The sequence below is a fragment of the Hyperolius riggenbachi genome, chromosome 7 (assembly GCF_040937935.1).
Source record: "Hyperolius riggenbachi isolate aHypRig1 chromosome 7, aHypRig1.pri, whole genome shotgun sequence".
Classification (NCBI taxonomy): Eukaryota; Metazoa; Chordata; class Amphibia; order Anura; family Hyperoliidae; genus Hyperolius; species Hyperolius riggenbachi.
Genome location: NC_090652.1, coordinates 64,153,032 through 64,173,466, shown reverse-complemented (window position 1 = coordinate 64,173,466; position 20,435 = coordinate 64,153,032).

Sequence of the window (20,435 nt, the reverse complement as noted above, 5' to 3'; positions counted from 1 at the left end):
GAAGGCTTCTTTTCCCCCATTTAATTCTCCCCATATCTCTCTGGAGCATCAACAGCTTGGGCCTGGGAAAAGATAAAGGGATTGATCCAAATAGGTATAGCATTTTCGGGAGGACCATCATTTTTGTAGCTATTATCCTGCCCGACCATAAGAGTTTTAATTTACTCCACGTTCATTTGTTTTATCAGGAGGTTGTAGTTCAGGTCCAATATTTTGTCCAGATCTGAGAATATGTGTACTCCTAGATACTTTAGAGCATACTCCTTCCACACTAATGCAAAATTGCTTCAGAAGAACAGTAGACACTAAATCGTGTTGTACCAAAAGAGCTTCTTGTCTGGATTAGCCTTTAATCCCGACACTAGACCAAAGGTCTTGAGTACACTAGACCAAAGGTCTTGAGTAAATCTAACATATTGGGTATGGAAATGTGTGGGTCTGTGACAGTAAGTAGCAAATTGTCTGCAAATGCACTGCATTTGTATGTTTTACTACCAATTTGTGGGCCTTTTATGTTTTAGTTCTTCCTTATATTTTCTAGTAATGGCTCAAAAGCCAATATAAATAATGCAGGGGATAGGGGGCAACTCTGTCTGGATCCTCTCTCAATGTAAAAACTCTCTGACTCAAAACCTGCGTTAAGTATATTGGCGGTGGGGTTGAAATAAAGGACTTTTAATATGGTTAAGAATGGACCCCCTAAACCGTATCTGTTTAATACCTCATATAAATATGACCAATTTAAGGAGTCGAATGCCTTCTCTGTCTACTGCTAGCAGTAGCATAGGAAGGCGATTTGTTTGGGCATGGTGGAGAATGTTGCAGCCTTTTCGTATATTGTCTGGTCCTTGTCTGGTTTTTATATTTTTTTTTTAATTATGGTTTTAACTGTTTTACCATTTTGAAATTCGTTTTGAGACAAATTTTTGTAAAGTATCATTTAACTTCCTCCCGACCACCTAACGCCCTGGCATCAGGACCTGTAGGCGGAGATTAGCAGGGATCACGCGCAAATGTGCACACATCCCTGCTGTGTTACGGAGCTCCACTCTGTAAACAGCTTGCCAGCTGTGATCAGAGCTGCCAGGCTGTAAAAAAAGAATATGGCTGAAATTACTTGTACAGTGCTGCGATCTACTGCAGCACTGTACGGGGGACAGCTGTGTCAATTAGCTATCCCCAGGAGATGCTCACAAACTGATCCCTGTCATAGGCTGATGCCTATGAAAGGTGATCACACTGATTGCCTCTCGGGGTGGAAGGAGGGAAGAGGGAGGGAAAAAAAAGCATAAAAAAAACCCCATAAAAATGTATTTAAAAAAATACAAATCACAGCAGCAATCAGATGCCACCAACAGAATTTTCTGTTGGTGGAAAGAAAAGGAGGCAACATTTATTTGTGTGCTAAGTTGTATGGCCATGCAGCAAACTGTTAAAGCTGCAGTGTGCTGAGTTTAAAAAAAATGCCTGGCCACTAGGGGGTGTAAGCCTGTGGTCCTCAAGTGGTTAAAAATGTAAATTATTGTTTTAACTAGTGTTAACATTTTGAAATTCGTTTTGAAATGTAAGTTATCATTTTAACTGTTTTAACATTTGATATAATCATTTTGATGATTATAATTTAGTAAATTAACATTTTGAAATGTATTATCTTTTGAATGTATTGCTTATAGTTTTGAAATGTATTATCTTACAAATGCACCGTTTTTGTATTTACATTATTTGCTGCTGAGAAGGAGGTTTTCAGGGTTAGGGTTAGGCATCAAAAAAGAGATTTTAGGGTTAGGCATCAGGAAGGTGGGTTTAAGAGGTTAGGCACCACCAGGGGTGTTGTTAGGGTTGGGCATTGGTAGAGGGAGGGTTCTGTGTGAGAGTAGGGTTAGGTGTAGTAATCAGGGCTGTGGAGTCGGTACAAAAATCTTCAGACTCTAACTCCGACTCCTCAGTTTCTGAAACCACGACTCTGACTCCAACTCTGACTCTGGGTACCCAAAATTGCTCAGACTCCGACTCCTCGACTCCGACTCCTTAGTCCAATACTTAACAGGGCTGTGGATTTTGTACAAAAATCATGCGACTCCGACTCCCGACTCCGACTCCTCAGTTTCTGAAACCACGACTCCGACTCCAACTCCAACTCCGGGTGCCCAAAATTGCCCCGACTCCTACTCCTCGACTCCAACTCCGACTCCACAGCCCTGGTAGTAATAATAAAATATTGGTAATTTTTACCAATTTTTCACTATGCTTATTACGACTTTAAATATATTTTTTGACATTGTTACATACTATATTTTGCGATTTTGGTTTCACCCAGCACACTTTTTTTATTACCTTGATTTTAATATATCTATTATTCTTATTCAGATAAAGATAAAAAAAAAATCCTGATAAAAATAACCTACATTTTTGGCTTTGCAATACTTAAAACCGTGAAAAATGAATTTAGCAACATCTGCTAATTTTAACCTATATTTACTTCTACTTATCTTTGCTGAAAAACAATGATTTCAGCTTTATCCTGTGCCCTTTTTTCACAGCACCTCTATTTCAACCTGGGGGCCCACAACCCCAGCAACATTAACCCCCAGGGCCCCTGTACGACTGCTGCACCCTCCACCACAGAATTTTTTTGACTGCTTTCCTGGGCTATTGCGTGATATGTGGCACCAGGTCATGGAGAAGACGAAGGAAGCAGGGATAGAGACAGAGCAAGGATGGAGCAGCGTGGGACAGGTGAGTAATTACAATGCAGCCATGCATCATACAGGGGTTTCGCGGCGTGCATGAAAAAAGGGTGCCAGGAAAAAAGGGCCTGGCTGAATAACGAAATGGCACCAGTGGATAACGAAATCTCAATAACTATAAACATTGTTAACAAATGTGGTTAACAATAAATACCGTTTTAAAACAGACGGTAGTTGATAGCGAAGATATATTAATGTTAAAAAAATCATAATTCAACTATACAGCTTAACGCGTGCATGAAAAAAGGGCGCTGTGAAAAAAGGGCCCGGCTGAATAATCAAATGGTGCCAGTGGATAACGAAATCTGATAGCGATAAACGTTGTTGTCAAACTTGGTCACACAGAACCCTTCCCTGGCGGTGCCTAACCCTAACCACCCCCGGTGGTGACGAAAACTAACTGCCGCCCAGGTGGTGCCTAACCCTAACCACTCCCCCTGGTGGTGCCTAACCCTAACCACTCCCTCTGCAGAAACACCCTTTTACACATAGAAATGATAGTATCTTTGATAACATAAAATCTGTACATACAAACAAAATAATTTGACTAAAAACATAACACTGCAAGCTTTAAAAACGATAACATACTTTGAAAACTTTAATGTTCTAATGTTAACGATATTTATCGGGCACTCTTTTTTCTGCTTTTTTCACCGCCCGCTATGGTGGTGCCCTTTTCGTCCACTAGCTGTCCATGCACTTTTTTCCTGCTACCGTTTCGGGGACTTTGGTTTGGCTCTTAGCTAGTGATGATTGTAATCATCTAAATATGACTATGCAACATTTTGCATACATTTTTGCAATTATGCCTATATGTAATTATGATTTGTAAATTCAATTTATTTTGTATAATCATTCATAATTTCGCGAAAATGTTCACATACTTTTGTGCCAACTTCAGCGATGAATAGCAAAGCTCCCATACATGCTATTGTCATTAAAAAAGTTGCAAATACCTTGACGTTTTTGAGAAAATCTATTTTAAAAATGCAAAGAAAAATGTTTTTTAAACTCAGAAATATGACAGCTTAAAAACAATTTTTTTCTGAGCATTTTTAAAATCAATTTTCTAAAAAACTCCAAGGTCTTTTTGAAAAATTATTTTTTTGACTTGTACCCACTATTCTAACATACAGTGTGTAGCAATTGATGGCAATAGCATGTATAGGGGCTTTGCTATTAACCGCTAAAGTCGGCAGAAAATTATGCAAAAATTCATGCAAAATTAAGAATGATTACAATTACAGAGAAAATTAATTACAGTTTACCCTGAAATTTTGCTTTATGATTTTTCATCGTAATCACGAATTTCAAAGCAAAATTTCGTCTATGCAAAATTTGTGCTTGTCGCTACTCTTAGGCCCCATTCACACTGCACGCGTTTCCAGCCGCGTTTTGGAAACGCGTGCGGGTGGCCGACACGAACGACATCAGACAGTGCATAGAGTGCACTGTCTGATGTTCACACTGCATGCGTTCCGGACCTGTGCGGTCCGGGAACGCATGCTGCACGCATTTTTTGCAAAAACGCGTGGCTGTCCCATTCACTTTTCAGTGATGGGATCAGCCACGCAACACACACAAATGCGGATGGCGTGGTTTCGCATGCGTTGCGTTCCGCACGCATGGCCATACGCGTTTGTGATGTGAACAGGGATTAAACTGCTTGGTTGCTTAGGAGGTATTGTTTTGTTTCTCATGCCCGTTTCTCTTGATTATTTTAGTATACTCTTTCTGAGGGTGGCTCCTCCAATACCTATTCCTTTAGTATTCTAGGTTCACTAGAAGGCTTCTGGCAAGTGGCTAATGCACCAAAAACCTTTTTAGGAGAATGACCAAAAAAGGGAAACCACTCTGTTTCTAGCTAGGGTAGTAGAGGGTCAATATGTCTTCCTGCCTACTCTAACTAGCAATTACGCATCGTAATTAGTAATTTGCAAATTTTGCGTAAAAATTACACGTAATAAAGTCATTGTCAATCACAATTACAATTTTATGCCTAATTTATGTAAACTGTGCGTAATTACGTTCACATAATTTCGTAAGCAAAAAACCCAACCACACACCTACAGTTGACGTAATTACGTCTATAAGCGTAATTTACGTGTAATTTTGTTTGTGTAATTTTGTAATGCAAACATCAATCACCTCCTACTGTTTTGAGTGGCCAATAAGATAAGACTTTTGATTACTGCTACACCCTTAGCAACCAAAAGTTATCTATCCCACCCCTCAGTATATAAAATTTCAGCCATTTTATGTTATAACTAGAAAGTTATCTCAATCCCAGTAAACATATCCATGTCTGTTTTTTCTGAATTTGTTCCTATATAACAAAAACCCTGTTCCTTCCTGCCTCCTCCTTTGTCCCTGAGTCTGTGCGTCCATTGGGCCTGGCACACATGTGCAGCATACAGGAAGAAGTCGGACAGCGGTGCAGGACAAGTACGCATGGGCGTGTGTGCATGCAAGCTCATGGGTCGCAGGTGTGCAGTGCACACAGGTCGCATTGTGGGGGGTAACAGCTAGGCATAGCACGTTGTTTAATAGGCAGTCCTTTCTACTAGTTTCTAAATGAGTTATATGTATAAAGTGGGATGCAAAAGTTTGGGCAACCTTGTTAATCGTCATGATTTTCCTGTATGAATCATTGGTCGTTACAATAAAAAATGTCAGTTAAATATATCATATAGGAGACACACACAGTGATATTTGAGAAGTCAAAATGAAGTTTATCGGATTTACAGAAAGTGTGTAATAATTGTTTAAACAAAATTAGGCAGGTGCATAAATTTGGGCACCACAAAAAAGAAATGAAATAAATACTTACTAGATCCTCTTTTTGCAGAAATTACAGCCTCTAAACGCTTCCTGTAGTGTCCAATGAGAGTCTGGATTATGGTTGAAGGTATTTTGGACCATTCCTCTTTACAAAACATCTCTAGTTCATTCAGGTTTGATGGCTTCTGAGCATTAACAGCTCTCTTTAACTCACACCACAGATTTGGTGGTCATTCCAGAATGTTGTACTTGTTCCTTTGCATGAATACCTTAGCGGATTTTGAGCAGTGTTTAGGGTCTTTGTCTTGTTGAATGATCCAGCTCTGGTGCAGCTTTAGCTTTGTCACTGATTCCTGGACATTGGTCTCCAGAATTTGCTGATACTGAGTGGAATCCCTGCGTCCCTCAACTTTGTCAAGATTCCCAGTCCCTGCACTGGCCACACAGCCCCACAGCATGATGGAACCACCACCATATTTTACTGTAGGTAGCAGGTTTTGTTCTTGGAATGTTGTGTTGTTTTTCCTCCATGCAAAACACCCCTTGTTATGCCCAAATAACTCAATTTTAATTTCATCAGTCCACAGTACCTGTCAGGAACCGGCCCCGCGGCACGCCTGAGGATATGGTTCCCGACTGCGGGTTTGACCAGATCAAGCGGGGAGCCGCCTTATTCAAGCTACAACAAGGCCGTCGCCCCTCAAAGCACTTCTCACTGCCACCACTAGCTGCTGCTAGACACTTCAACGATTCCCACTCTGCTGTCGAGTGATCTGCACGCAGTCCGCGTTTTCGTGTTTGGGTCAGCTTTGCGCTTAGGACAAACATGGGAACGCCACACACACAATACAATCATACAGAAGCATGGCACAATCAGGCACTGAACTTGTAACGTAAAGTACACTGCAGTCTCTTTCTAGGCTATGAGCTAGTTTAGTACATCAGAAGACAAACTTATTAAATAAAGATTTAATATTCCAGAAAAAAAAATGGAACAAGGCAGAAAATATATACAAAAGATTTACAAAAACTAAGCAAAAATTATAAAGGATAAAAGTTACAAAGATACACAATAAAACAGTTTGCATAAAAAGAAATGGGGATAAACGTTACCAGCATTATAGAATTGAGCGTTGTTGTGAGGAGAACGCTGTTCTGGTCAGACTAGGATAGTCCTAGCGTCTTGCTATCTCCAAAGAACTACAACTCTAAATCTTCCTAGCTGAGGTTTTATAGCCAGATTTGTGGCCCAGGGCCACTCAAATGTCCAGATCCAGGAATAATCCAATTTCCTCAGGTGTGACAGCACATCCTTGCTGAGTTTCCTGTTAGCCTTTGAAGTCTGCAGAGATTTCCCATCTCCCCATAGATCTAATTTCCACAGGTAAAATTGTAGTCTAGCACACACATCAAAAAGACTTTTTGAGTAAGGCTTCCTGGCTTCTTCAACATTCCAGCAGGCTGTCATATGTAAATTCCTGGCTCAGGCTGGTGTGATCTGCAGCCAGTCTAGGTGACAATAGTAAACATCTGAGACAGTATTTCACAGCAGATCAAAGGTGGGTGGCAGCTCCAGGGCTTGACTGCGCTCACATATGGTGTTACATGCTGGTTCTGGGGCCCCGGGCAGTGAGAGTTCCTGGGGCCCCAGGCTGGCTTGTGCACTATTGTTTTTAATTTTATTGTAGATTCCCATGCAGTTTAGTTAGGAGGGGGGCAGATAAGAGGGAATATCCTGCACGCTGGTTCCCCCTGCTGGCCATATAGCCATTGTCTATATGCAACTAAAGCCCTCTCCAACGACTGGCTGATTTGCTCAGCCTCTGCTTAATTAATTACTGCAGACTAGGTGTAACGTGTGTGTGCACTTCTGATTGGCTTATAAGCAGCCTGCGGGCTTTATATAAGCAGCAGAGAACTGTTTGGGAGTGAGTACTTCCCTTTGTGTGTTTGGTAAGTTTCAGAGCAGTTGGGGACAGGCTCCTGTGGTGGCAGCTCCAGGACTTGACTGCGCTCACATATGGTGTTACATGCTGGTTCTGGGGCCCCGGGCAGTGAGAGTTCCTGGGGCCCCAGGCTGCCTTGTGCACTATTGTTTTTAATTTTAAAGGTGGGGACATGACTGCTTTTGGCCTAATTAGCCATTTCCTTGCCAGAAGCTAGCAAACCAATTTAGCATTTCCTGCTCTACTATTCACAAGAGTTCACCCTTTAGATGCAAATGTACTATATACTGGCCTACAGAAGATCCAATTAGCAGCTTCTAACTTCCAGAGGAACTGAATACAGACTCAAAGTAGCAGCTTCCCTCAGCCATACACATATGACACAGACAGAAAAATGAAAAATATGGCTTCCGCGAGGTACAATATGGCTGCTATGTTATACACAACCTTACAGTACCTTATACCAAAATGAAGCTGGCTTGTCCAAATGTGCATTAGCATACCTCAAGCAGCTCTTTTTGTGCTGTGGGAAGAGAAAATGCTTCCTCTGCATCACTCTCCCATACAGCATCTACTTGTGTAAAGTGCGCCGAATGGTTGAACGATGCTCAGTGACTTCATGTGCAGCAAGATGATGTTTTAGGTCTTAGGTGCTGGTCTGTGGGTTGACTCTGACTGTTCTCACCAATCATTTGTCGCTTCTGTTTATCCAAGATTTCTCTTGGTCTGCCACTTAGAGTCTTATTTCCTCAATATGTTCCTAACTTTGGAAACAGAAAGCTTAAATCTCTTAGACAGGTTTCTGTATCCTTTCCCTAAACCATGATAGTGAATAATCTTTGTCTTCAGGGCATTTGAGAGCCCCATGTTGCTACTCTTCAGAGAAAATGAAAAGAGGTGGGAAACTTACAATTGACCCCCTTAAATACTCTTTCTCATAATTGGATTCACCTGTGTATGTAGGTCAGGGTTCACTTAGCTTACCAAGCCAATTTGAGTTTCAATAATTAGTTCTAAATGTTTTGGACTCAATAAAATGAAAACACTGCCCAAATTTATGCACCTGCCTAATTTTATTTAAGCAATTATTGCACACTTTCTGTAAATCCAATAAACTTCATTTAACTTCTCAAATGTCACTGTGTGTGACTCCTATATGATATATTTAACTGACATTTTTTAATGTAAGAACTAACGATTTATACAGGAATATCATGACATTTAACAAGGTTGCCCAAACTTTTGCATCCCACGGTATATGTATGTCTGTCTGTCTGTCTGTCTGTCTGTCTGTCTGTCTGTCTGTCTGTCTATCTATCTATCTATCTATCTATCTATATATATCTATATCTATCTATCTATCTATCTATCTATCTATCTATCTATCTATCTATCTATCTATCTATATATACACAGTGGTGTAAAAAACTATTTGCCCCCTTCCTGATTTCTTATTCCTTTGCATGTTTGTCACAGTTAAATGTTTCTGCTCATCAAAAACATTAACTATTAGTCAAAGATAACATAATTGAACACAAAATGCAGTTTTAAATGATGGTTTTTATTATTTAGTGAGGAAAAATATAACTCAAAACCTACATGGCCCTGTGTGAAAAAGAAATTGCCCCCTGAACCTTATAACTGGTTGGGCCACCCTTAGCAGCAATAACTGCAATCAAGCGTTTGCGATAACTTGCAACGAGTCTTTTACAGTGCTCTGGAGGAATTTTGGCCCACTCATCTTTGCAGAATTGTTGTAATTCAGCTTTATTTGAGGGTTTTCTAGCATGAACCGCCTTTTTAAGGTCATGCCACAACATCTCAATAGGATTCAGGTCAGGACTTTGACTAGGCCACTCCAAAGTCTTCATTTTGTTTTTCTTCAGCCATTCAGAGGTGCATTTGCTGGTGTGTTTTGGGTCATTGTCCTGCTGCAGCACCCAAGATCGCTTCAGCTTGAGTTGACGAACAGATGGCCGGACATTCTCCTTCAGGATTTTTTGGTAGACAGTAGAATTCATGGTTCCATCTATCACAGCAAGCCTTCCAGGTCCTGAAGCAGCAAAACAACCCCAGACCATCACACTACCACCACCATATTTTACTGTTGGTATGATGTTATTTTGCTGAAATGCTGTGTTACTTCTACGCCAGATGTAACGGGACACGCACCTTCCAAAAAGTTCAACTTTTGTCTCGTCGGTCCACAAGGTATTTTCCCAAAAGTCTTGGCAATCATTGAGATGTTTTTTTAGCAAAATTGAGACGAGCCTTAATGTTCTTTTTGCTTAAAAGTGGTTTGCTCCTTGGATATCTGCCATGCAGGCCGTTTTTGCCCAGTCTCTTTCTTATGGTGGAGTCGTGAACACTGACCTTAATTGAGGCAAGTGAGGCCTGCAGTTCTTTAGATGTTGTCCTGGGGTCTTTTGTGGCCTCTCGGATGAGTTTTCTCTGCTCTCTTGGGGTAATTTTGGTTGGCCGGCCACTCCTGGGAAGGTTCATCACTGTTCCATGTTTTTGCCATTTGTGGATAATGGCTCTCACTGTGGTTCTCTGGAGTCCCAAAGCTTTAGAAATGGCTTTATAACCTTTACCAAACTGATAGATCTCAATTACAGTACTTTTGTTCTCATTTGTTCCTAAATTTCTTTGGATCTTGGCATGATGTCTAGCTTTTGAGGTGCTTTTGGTCTACTTCTCTGTGTCAGATAGCTCCTATTTAAGTGATTTCTTGATTGAAACAGGTGTGGCAGTAATCAGGCCAGTCACCCCGACTACAGAAATTGAACTCAGGTGTGATAAACCACAGTTAAGTTATTTTTTTAACAAGGGGGGCAATCACTTTTTCACACAGGGCCATGTAGATTTGGAGTTTTTTTTCTCACTAAATAATAAAAACCATCATTTAAAACTGCATGTTGTGTTCAATTATGTTATCTTTGACTAATAGTTAACGGTTTTTGATGAGCAGAAACATTTAAGTGTGACAAACATGCAAAAGAATAAGAAATCAGGAAGGGGGCAAATAGTTTTTCACACCACTGTATATATCTATATATATATATATAAATTACCAAGGGGTAAGCAGCACAAACCAAATTTTTTATGCAATTCTATGCAAAGCATGCACGCAGCGCTGGAGGTCCCCAGACACCATAAGAATATATACATTACAAATTCAAATTAACAATTTATTCAAATCTCAATCCCATACCCAATCCAAAAATGTTCTCATATATCTCGAACCTTATGAATCTCACAAATCCTATACATAAGAATTGTGTGATCTGTGGTAGTCAGGCATAGGTGCCCCCAGAATAGGCAGCCAGACATAGGTGCCCCCTGTATAGGTAGCTAGGCATCAGTAGACAGATATAGCTGCCCCCATATATATAGCTAGGTAAAGGGGAAACAGTAAATTCGGGCGCCTGAGGCTAGTGGACAAATCGGGCGCCGCCATTCACTCCTATAATAAATATCGTTTAATGGGTGCCCGATAGGAAAAAAGGGCGCCGGAGAAAACTAACGTTTTAAAAGCGGTGCCCGGAGACTTAATGTTTTATTACTGTTTCTCATGATTACACATTATTTAATGATTTATACATTTCTAAATATTATTTTTAAACGAAAAACAGTACAATATTTTTTTCCAAACATTATTTTTAAACGAAAAACAGTATTTTTTTTTTTTTTTTTTTACATCATTTTTAAACGAAAAAAACAACAGGGGGGTCTTAGGTTTAGGCACCAACAGGGGGGTCTTAGGTTTAGGCACCAACAGGGGGTTTTAGGTTTAGGCACCAACAGGGGGGTCTTAGGTTTAGGCACCAACAGGGGGGTCTTAGGTTTAGGCACCAACAGGGGGGTCTTAGGTTTAGGCACCAACAGGGGGGTCTTAGGTTTAGGCACCAACAGGGGGGTCTTAGGTTTAGGCACCAACAGGGGGGTCTTAGGTTTAGGCACTAACAGGGGGGTCTAGGGGTTAGGGGTAGGTACAGGGAGGGTTACTTAGTAATTTTTTTTTTTAACGTTATTATACGTTTCACTATTTAAACGAAAGATTAACGTTTTTACAATTGCCGATTTAATGCACATTATTTAATGATTTATAACTTTAAAAAACATTAATTTTAAACGCAATACAGTACAATACAATTTTAAACGTTATCCATGCTTATCGTTAAAAACCCGGCGCCCTTTTTTCCCAGCGCCCCTTTTTAACGTACGCAGGTAAAGGTGCCCCTAGTATAGGTAGCCTTTGGTGTAAATGCCCCTAGTATAGCTAAACGTTCCCCGTACTCCTTCATTTCCCCCAGTCCTCCCCCTCATCCTCTTCCACTCCCTTCTGTCCTCCTCACGGTTAGGGGGACCATAGGAGGACAGTGAACTAGAGGACGGAAGGGGGGAGCGGAGGAGACACAGCTGGCAATGTAAGGATTCAGAGGTTTTCACAAGATTGGAAGGATTTGTGCATTTGACAGATCGGATTGGACATCCCACCTCTAATATACATACTGTATGTATATATGTTTACATTAAATAAACTATTTTTTATAATAAAGACAAAGGCATCCCTCTATGCCTATTACAATTTAGTGGTAAGGGTGCATAACCAAATCCTGGTAAATGTATTTTGCAAGTTGCAAACAGACCCATTTTCACACTTACCAAGCTGAGCAAAGATCTCTCCAGTCTCATAGCCACCCAAACAGCTACAACCTCGATTATCAACCAACATGATTGTTTTTGTAAGGTAATATGGAATTCGGTCCAGAGTCACGATCTCATGGGTATCCTTTGCTTGTGCCCAGTTCTTATATTCACCGTCCTCTCAAACATATTTACAGGTGTTAATGAATGAGGACTTCCCATGTCCCAGCAGCCCAAACAGCTGGATGAGGATCCTGTTAAACCCCTGGTTACCCCTGTTACATTTCTCAAAGCTAAACTGATCAATGTTATATTTGAGCTCATCCATATCCATATCTGTTTTTTTTCTGAATTTGTTCTCTCTCCTAAAAGCAGAAAAATAAATTCTTGTGGTTCTACTTCTCCACGGTTTTATGCTAAGTGTAAAGAACTTCCTTCGTGTGAACAACCTATAGCGTATCTACATGAATTATTTTAATATAGTTCCTTATTGCTTTAAGTCAGTGTCAATAGATCTCTCATAAACTAGCATAGATTGTTTATGGGTTTTATAAGAGACTCTTAAATATATTGCTTGAGAACAAAGGTCCAAAGACTACTCATCCTCTGCTATCGATAGACTGTAGGTTTTCTAAGTTAAATAAATTGAATTACCAGAAGAATCAATAAAAACACAATTATATCAGGATTAAATACTGTATATATGTCAGAATCTGCTCTGCTAGCCTTGATTTCCTGGCCAGTTTGTTGGTTTCCTATGCAGGTTGCATAGTTCAGTCCAGGGAAAATATGCCTTTTTGTCAGTTTGCAACATTCGGGAGGCTTGCTGCTGTAGTGACTGATTTGCATCCACTTATCTTGCAATCTACTTGTCTGCTTCCTTTGAAGATTTTTCAGTATAAATGTCACTTCCTCCCAGAATTCCTTGCTCGTCATAGTTTCTGTTTAGTGAGACTAACCTCAGTGCCTCAGCCTCTTGGTATCTTGTTGCTAATATATTCTAGTGTAGTTATTTCTTGGGGAGTGCATTTTGCACTCCCACTAGTGCAGTCAGTTTTGTATATTATTTGTACTGTCTAGTTTTGTCTTGTCCTGTACTTGTGATTGCACTATCTCCAGCAGTGGCTGATAGGGAATCGTTTAGTCTGTTTGTCTGGAGCAAACGCTTGCTGTTGTCTGGTGTTAGGCAACCGATTAGAAAGCGTTCTCGCTATCTGTTTGTCTTTGTTTTCCGTGTTCCGTGTTCATTTGTCAGTCAGGGTTGGTGACCGTGTTATTAACGTGCGGTGACCATGTTATTAACGTGCTTGTCACTGTTGCGCATAACGTGCGGTGACTGCGTTTAGTTAGTTCATTTGTTATTTTCCTTGGCGTTTGGATTATGGTTGTTCGCTGTGTTTTCTGTTACTCATTCATGCTCTGTCTTTTCTCAGTCTTGTGTTGCTGATAGCAATCGCCTCTCTTGCGATTGGCTTTCTCACTCTGGTCTGTTCTGTTGTGATATGTCTACCGTCGCCAGGTGGCGACTAGATTGGTAGACATTCATATAGTCTGTCTCTGTTCTTGCTCTCTTCTGAGTTGCTACTTTCTTTATATTGCCCAGTGTTGCTTAATCATGCAATTTCAATCTGGCATCTGTGGATGTACAGAGGACTTGTTCCTCTGTACTCCACAGCTCCACCTGCTGGTTGGAATTCTCCTCTACAAATATATACTGGGTACTCTGCTTCTGTGATTGTGGGGATTTCCATCTGCTTCAGTGCACTTGGTGTGCGCTGACTGTGGAAATCGCCCCCACATCATTACAATATACTCATGTATAATCCAACCCGTGTATAAGCCGAGCTAACCTTAGAAACCAGGAAAAAGTGATTGCCTCGTGTATAAGCTCCCGTCCTATTTTAACGCCCCAATCCAAATTAAAAAATGGCCAGACGGTATAAGTAGCACTAGCAGGGACACACATGCCATAAGGCAAGGTTTTGTGGAAGGCACAGGCAGTAACAATACTGACACGTAGAGAGGGCAGGAAGTTGTAATCAGTCATTGCCTGTTTGGTGAAGTTTGATTTTGGTATTGATCACCCAGCTAATCTTTGTGCAGTTCTAGCAGTGTATATATATATATATATATATATAGCTATATCTATATATCTATATATATATCTATATATATATATATATATATATATATATATATATACATATATATACACACACACACAGTGGGATGCATAAGTTTGGGCAACCTTGTTAATCGTCATGATTTTCCTGTATATCTTGTTGGTTGTTGCGATTAAAAAATGTCAGTTAAAGAGACTCTGAAGCGAGAATAAATCTCGCTTCAGAGCTCATAGTTAGCAGGGGCACTTGTGTCCCTGCTAAAACGCCGCTATCCCGCGGCTAAACGGTGGTCCCTTACCTCAAAAAATTCCCTCCGTGCAGCGGGGGATCTCTTCCTGTTTGAGGCAGTGCTAATGGCTGCAGCCCTGCCTCACGCACGTATCTCCGCCTCTGCCCCGCCCCTTTCAGTCTTCCTTCACTGAGAGGGGCGGGGGAGAGGTGGCGATGCGCCGCTGATAGACGACGCTGAGAGGCAGGGCTGCAGCCGTTAGCCCTGCCTCAACAGCAGCAAAATCTATGACCAAGTTGGTCGTAGATTTTCCGGGGGGTGGGTTTGGGGGTAAGGGACCCCCGTTTAGCCACGGGATATCAGCGTTTTAGCAGGGGCACACGTGCCCCTGCTAACTATGAGCTCTGAAGCGAGATTTATTCTTGCTTCAGTGTCTCTTTAAATATAGCATATAGGAGACACGCACAGTGATATTTGAGTAGGGAAATGAACTTTATTGAATTTACAGAAAGTGTCCATTCATTGTTTAAATAAAATTAGGCAAGTGCATACATTTGGGCACTGTTGTCATTTTATTGATTCCAAAACCTTTACAACTAATTATTAGAACTCAAATTGGCTTGGTAAGCTCAGAGACCCCTGACCTACATACACAGGTGAATCCAATTATGAGAAAGACTATTTAAGGGGGTCAATTTTAAGTTTTCCTCCTCTTTTAATTCTTTCTGAAGAGTAGCAATGTGGGGGTCTCAAAACAACTCTCAAATGACCTGAAGACAAAGATTGTTCACCATCATAGTTTAGGGGAAGGATACAGAAAGCTGTCTCAGAGATTTCAGCTGCTTGTTTCCACATTTAGGAACATATTGAGGAAATGGAAGACCACAGGCTCAGTTAAAGTTAAGGCTCAAAGTGGCAGACCAAGAAAAATCTCGGATAAACAGAAGCGACCAATGGTGAGAACAGTCAGAGTCAACCCACAGTCAAGCACCAAAGCCCTACAACATCATCTTGCTGCAGATGGAGTCACTGTGCATCGTTCAACCATTCGGCGTACTTTACACAAGGAGATGCTGTATGCAAGAGTGATGCAGAGGAAGCCTTTTCTCTGACCACAGAACAAACAGAGCCGCTTGAGGTATGCTAAAGCACATTTGCACAAGCCAGCTTGATTTTTGAAACAAGTTGCTGTGGACTGATGAAATTAAAATTGAGTTATTTGGGCATAAAAGGGGCGTTATGCATGGGGGAAAAACAACACAGCATTCCAAGAAAAACACTTGCTACCTACAGTAAAATGTGATGGTGGTTCCATTATGCTGTGGGCTGTGTGGCCAGTGCAGGGACTGGGAATCTTGTCAAAGTTGAGGAACACATGGATTACACTCAGTATCAGCAGATTCTGGAAACCAATGTCCAGGAATCCGTGACAAAGCTGAAGCTGCCCCGGGGCTGGATCTTTCAACAAGACAAGGACCTTAAACACTGCTCAAATCCACTAAGGCATTCATGCAGAGGAACAAGTACAACGTTCTGGAATGGCCATCTCAGTCCCCAGACCTGAATATAATTGAAAATCTGTGGTGTGAGTTAAAGAGAGCTGTCCATGCATCAAATCTGAACCAGGGGCATAACTAGAAGTCACCGGGTCCCCCTGCAAGAATTTGAGTGGGCCCCCTCCCCCCGGGTGCCCGCTTAGGGCCATTTTGGGGGGGCAGGAGGAGTTGCAGCATGAGGGGAAAGCATGGCCACACATCAGCGAGGAGGGGGGACAGCCTCCCCCCTCACCTCGGGCTCTCCCCTCAGTGCTCCCCACCTGCATCTATCACTGGCAGCGGCTGCAGGCAGGGCACATACCTCCATCCACCACCACCAGTTCCAATCTTTAAGCACTTAGAGATCAGAACCTCCTGCAGTGGATGGAGGTATGTGTCCTGCCTGCCGCCGCTGCCAGTGATAGATGCAGGAGGGGAGCGCTGAGAGGAGAGCCCGAGGTAAAGGGAGGGGGACCTCTCCCTGCCAATGTGCAATGCTCTCCCCTCATGCTGTGACCCCTCCTGCCCTCCCAAACGGCCGGGTCCCCCCGCGGGTGCAGGGGCTGTATCCCCTATTGTTACACCCCTGACCTGAATGAACTAGAAATGTTTTGTAAAGAGGAATGGTCCAAAATACCTTCAAGCAGAATCCAGACTCTCATTGGAACCTACAGGAAGCGTTTAGAGGTTGTTATTTCCGAAAAAGGAGCATCGACTAAATACTGATTTCATTTATTTTTGTGTTGCCCAAACTTATGCACCTGCCTAATTTTGTTTAAACTATTATTGCACACTTTCTGTAAATCCAATAAACTTAATTTTACTTCTCAAATATCACTGTGTGTTTCTCCTATATGATATATTTAACTGACATTTTTTATCGTAGCGACCAACGATTTATACAGGAAAATCATGACGATTAACTAGGTTGCCCAAATATATATACCGTATATACTCGCATATAAGCCGACCCGCATATAAGCCAAGGTACCCACTTTTCATTAAAAAACAGGAACAAGTGATTGACCAGCAGATAAGCCCCCTCCCCAGTATAGCCCCTCCACAGTATAGATAGAAATGTGCCCCCAGTATGAGTATTAACAGTCAGTCTAAAATATGAGCCCTCTGCAGACCCATAGACATGATTATTAATAAAAATAAATACCCATGCATCCAGTTATTGGAGCCAGGACACCAATGTATCTGCTGACTGATTGATTACACTGGTCACAATCTCTAACATCTCAGTCTATGGATTCTCATCTCACACACACAAACCGTGTACCTACACTCTAGAAAGAACAACCAGATAAAAAAGAGGGCCTGTAAGAGTTCACCTTTTTGCATGCAAAAGGCCAGTTCACACAGAAACTTGGAATTCCTCAAATGCAATCCATTCTGATCTATAGCAAAGAGATGACCATGATACACTTTCACAGCACAGGAAAGCAATGCAAAGCAGGTCCAGCTAGTGACAATGCACTAATAAGCAGATTGATGCAACATGGCAAACAAAATAGCCTCCTCCCAACACAATACCAGCAAAGTCTACAAAGGTGGAAAGCTTTCAACTGCCTGCAAGCCCTGAACTGCTGCACTACTGCCGATTACAGCAACAGCTGAAAGAAACTTCTCACCACTCCTGGAACTGCGATCAGTCCATCCTCTACATCAGGCCCCTCTCTCAGAATCAGAATCAGAATCACTTTATTCGCCAAGTGCGACAGGCGCCGCACCCGGAATTGTTTGTGGACACAAGGCATATTGTCAAGTGCAAACAGTGCAAATAACATTACACACAGTACAATTTAAAAAGAAACATTTCACATAGCAAAAGACACATAAAGCGGTTGTCGCTGTATTAAGCCGAGATGGACATGAGTGCCCGCCCATGGGCGCGCGTTCGTCCTCTAAGTGCCCCGAGGTGCAGAAGGGGATTAGGAGATGGCATTGGGGATAGAGTCTGAGTTTAGGAGAGTGATCGCTTGAGGGAAGAATGTGTTCCTACGCCTGGTGGTCTTGGTGTAGATGGACCTGAAGCGACGTCCCGAGCGAAGGGGACTGAAGAAGTGATTGCTCGGGTGGGAGGGATCGAGTGTGATTCTATTTGCCCTGGACCTCATTCTGGATGTGTGGAGAAGGTCCAGGGGTGGCAGGGGCGACCCAATGATCTTCTCAGCCATGTTGATGACTCTCTGGAGTTTGAGCCTGTCCTTCGCATTTGCACCCGCGTACCAGACAATGATGGAGGAGCAAAGGACAGATTCGATGGTCGCCGTATAAAAACTGGTCAGTAGCTCCCTGGGCATGCCAAACTTCTTTAGTTGCCTCAGGAAGAACAGTCTCTGCTGGGCCTTCTTTTGGGTGGTAGAGGTGTTTACGTCCCATCTCAAGTTCTCCGTGATGGTGGTGCCTAGGAACCGCGCGCTGTGTACCCTGGAGACTTCGGTGCCATCAATGATGACCGGGCTGGGTGGTGGCGCGTACCTTCTGAAGTTCACTATCAGTTCCACTGTTTTTGCTGTGTTTAGTACGAGTTTGTTGTCAGAGCACCATCTGAGAATCCGCTCGATCTCGCTGTGATATTCCAGCTCCGCTTTATCGCCCAGGAGTCCTACGATGGTGGTGTCATCCGCAAACTTAATGACCTTGACGGTATCCGTGGAGGAGGTGCAGCTGTTTGTATACAGGGAGAAGAGCATCGGAGACAGTACACATCCTTGCGGGGCGCCTGTGTTTGTGGTTCTTACACTGGAGGAGCAGTCTCCGAGTCTCACTAGCTGTGTCCTGTTCGTAAGGAAGTCCTTGATCCAGGTGCAAAGGGTTGGGTCGACACCGAGCCATTCCAGATCGTCATGCAGAATGTTTGGGCAGATGGTATTGAACGCAGAACTGAAGTCCAGGAGGAGGATCCTTGCATAGGTCTTTGGTTTATCCAGGTGTTCAGTGATATGTGCAAGGCAGATGTTAATGGCGTCTTCCACAGACCGGTTTGCCCTGTATGCAAATTGTAGAGGATCCAATAGGGTAGCAGTGTGAAGCTTCAGGTAGGAGAGGACCAGTCTCTCGAAGGTCTTCATGATAATCGGGGTTAGGGCGACGGGTCTGAAGTTGTTTAGGTCCGTGACTCCTGGCTTCTTGGGGACCGGGATGATGTCGGCTTTTTTGAAGCAGGAGGGAACTTTTCCCAGCTCCAGGGATCTGTTGAAGATGGAAGTGAGGACCGGGGCTAACTGTCCCGCACATGTTTTTAGACAGGATGGGGATATGCCGTCTGGGCCTGAGGCCTTCCTAGTGTTTAGCTTCCGGAGGTGCCGCAGCACATCGGTCTCCTGGACTGTTAGCTGTGTTGAGGGGGAATGACCAGTGTGTGGAGGAAAGGAGGGGGGTGGTGGATTCTCGGGTGAGGATGTGGACATTTGATCCGCCGGGAGGGTGGGCTGGGCCTCGAACCTGCAATAGAATTTGTTGAGATCCTCAGCTAGTGCAGTGCTCGGAGGAATGTGTTGAGAAGGAGGCTTGAAGTTGGTGGCTGCCCTTAGGCCTTTCCAGACCTCCCGGACATTGTTGGACTGTAGGTTGCGACTCAGCTTGTTGGAGTAGTCTCTCTTTGCCACCTTCAACTCTCTTTTCAAGGTGTTCCTGGCTTCCCTGAAACCCTCTGGTGTACCAGATTTGTGGGCTTCCTCTTTTTGCCTCCGGAGCCTGCGTAGCCTTCCGTTGAACCAGGGCTTGTTGTTCGGAAAGACCTTGATGGTTGTCGCTGGTATGCATGACTCCTCGCAGAATCTGATGTAGGAGGTGACATTCTCTGTCCATTCCTCCAGGCAGGGAGCTTCCAGGACTGACCAGTCGGTGCTGTCGAAGCAGGCCTGGAGTTGCTCCTTCGCCTCGTCTGTCCACTTCTTCACAGGCTTGATTAGCGGCTTTGTGGTTTCAAGGTGTCTTCTGTAGGTGGGGATCATGTGGATTAAGTAGTGATCAGAGCTGCCCAAGGCAGCTCGGCTAATGGCCTTGTACGCGTCTTTGAGGACCGTGTAACAGTGGTCCAGGGTGTTCTGGTTCCTGGTGGGGCAGGTGATATGTTGTTTGTAACGGGGCAGCTCTTGGCGTAGGTTTGCCCTGTTGAAATCCCCCAGAATGATGAAGAGGGAGTCTGGGAGGTGTGTCTCCCACCTTGAGATGGCGTCGCTGAGTGTGCCCAGTGCATTACTGGTGTCGGCATCCGGGGGGATGTAGACGCCCGCCAGGACATAGGAGTTGAATTCCCTGGGAGAGTACTGAGGCCTGCAGTTAATCAGTAAGAGTTTGATGTCTGGGGAGCAGCCTTTCTGCAGGACGGTCGTGTTGGAGCACCAGGTGGAGTTGATGTAAAAACAGACGCCTCCGCCTTTCTTTTTCCCCGAGAATTCCTGGTTGCGATC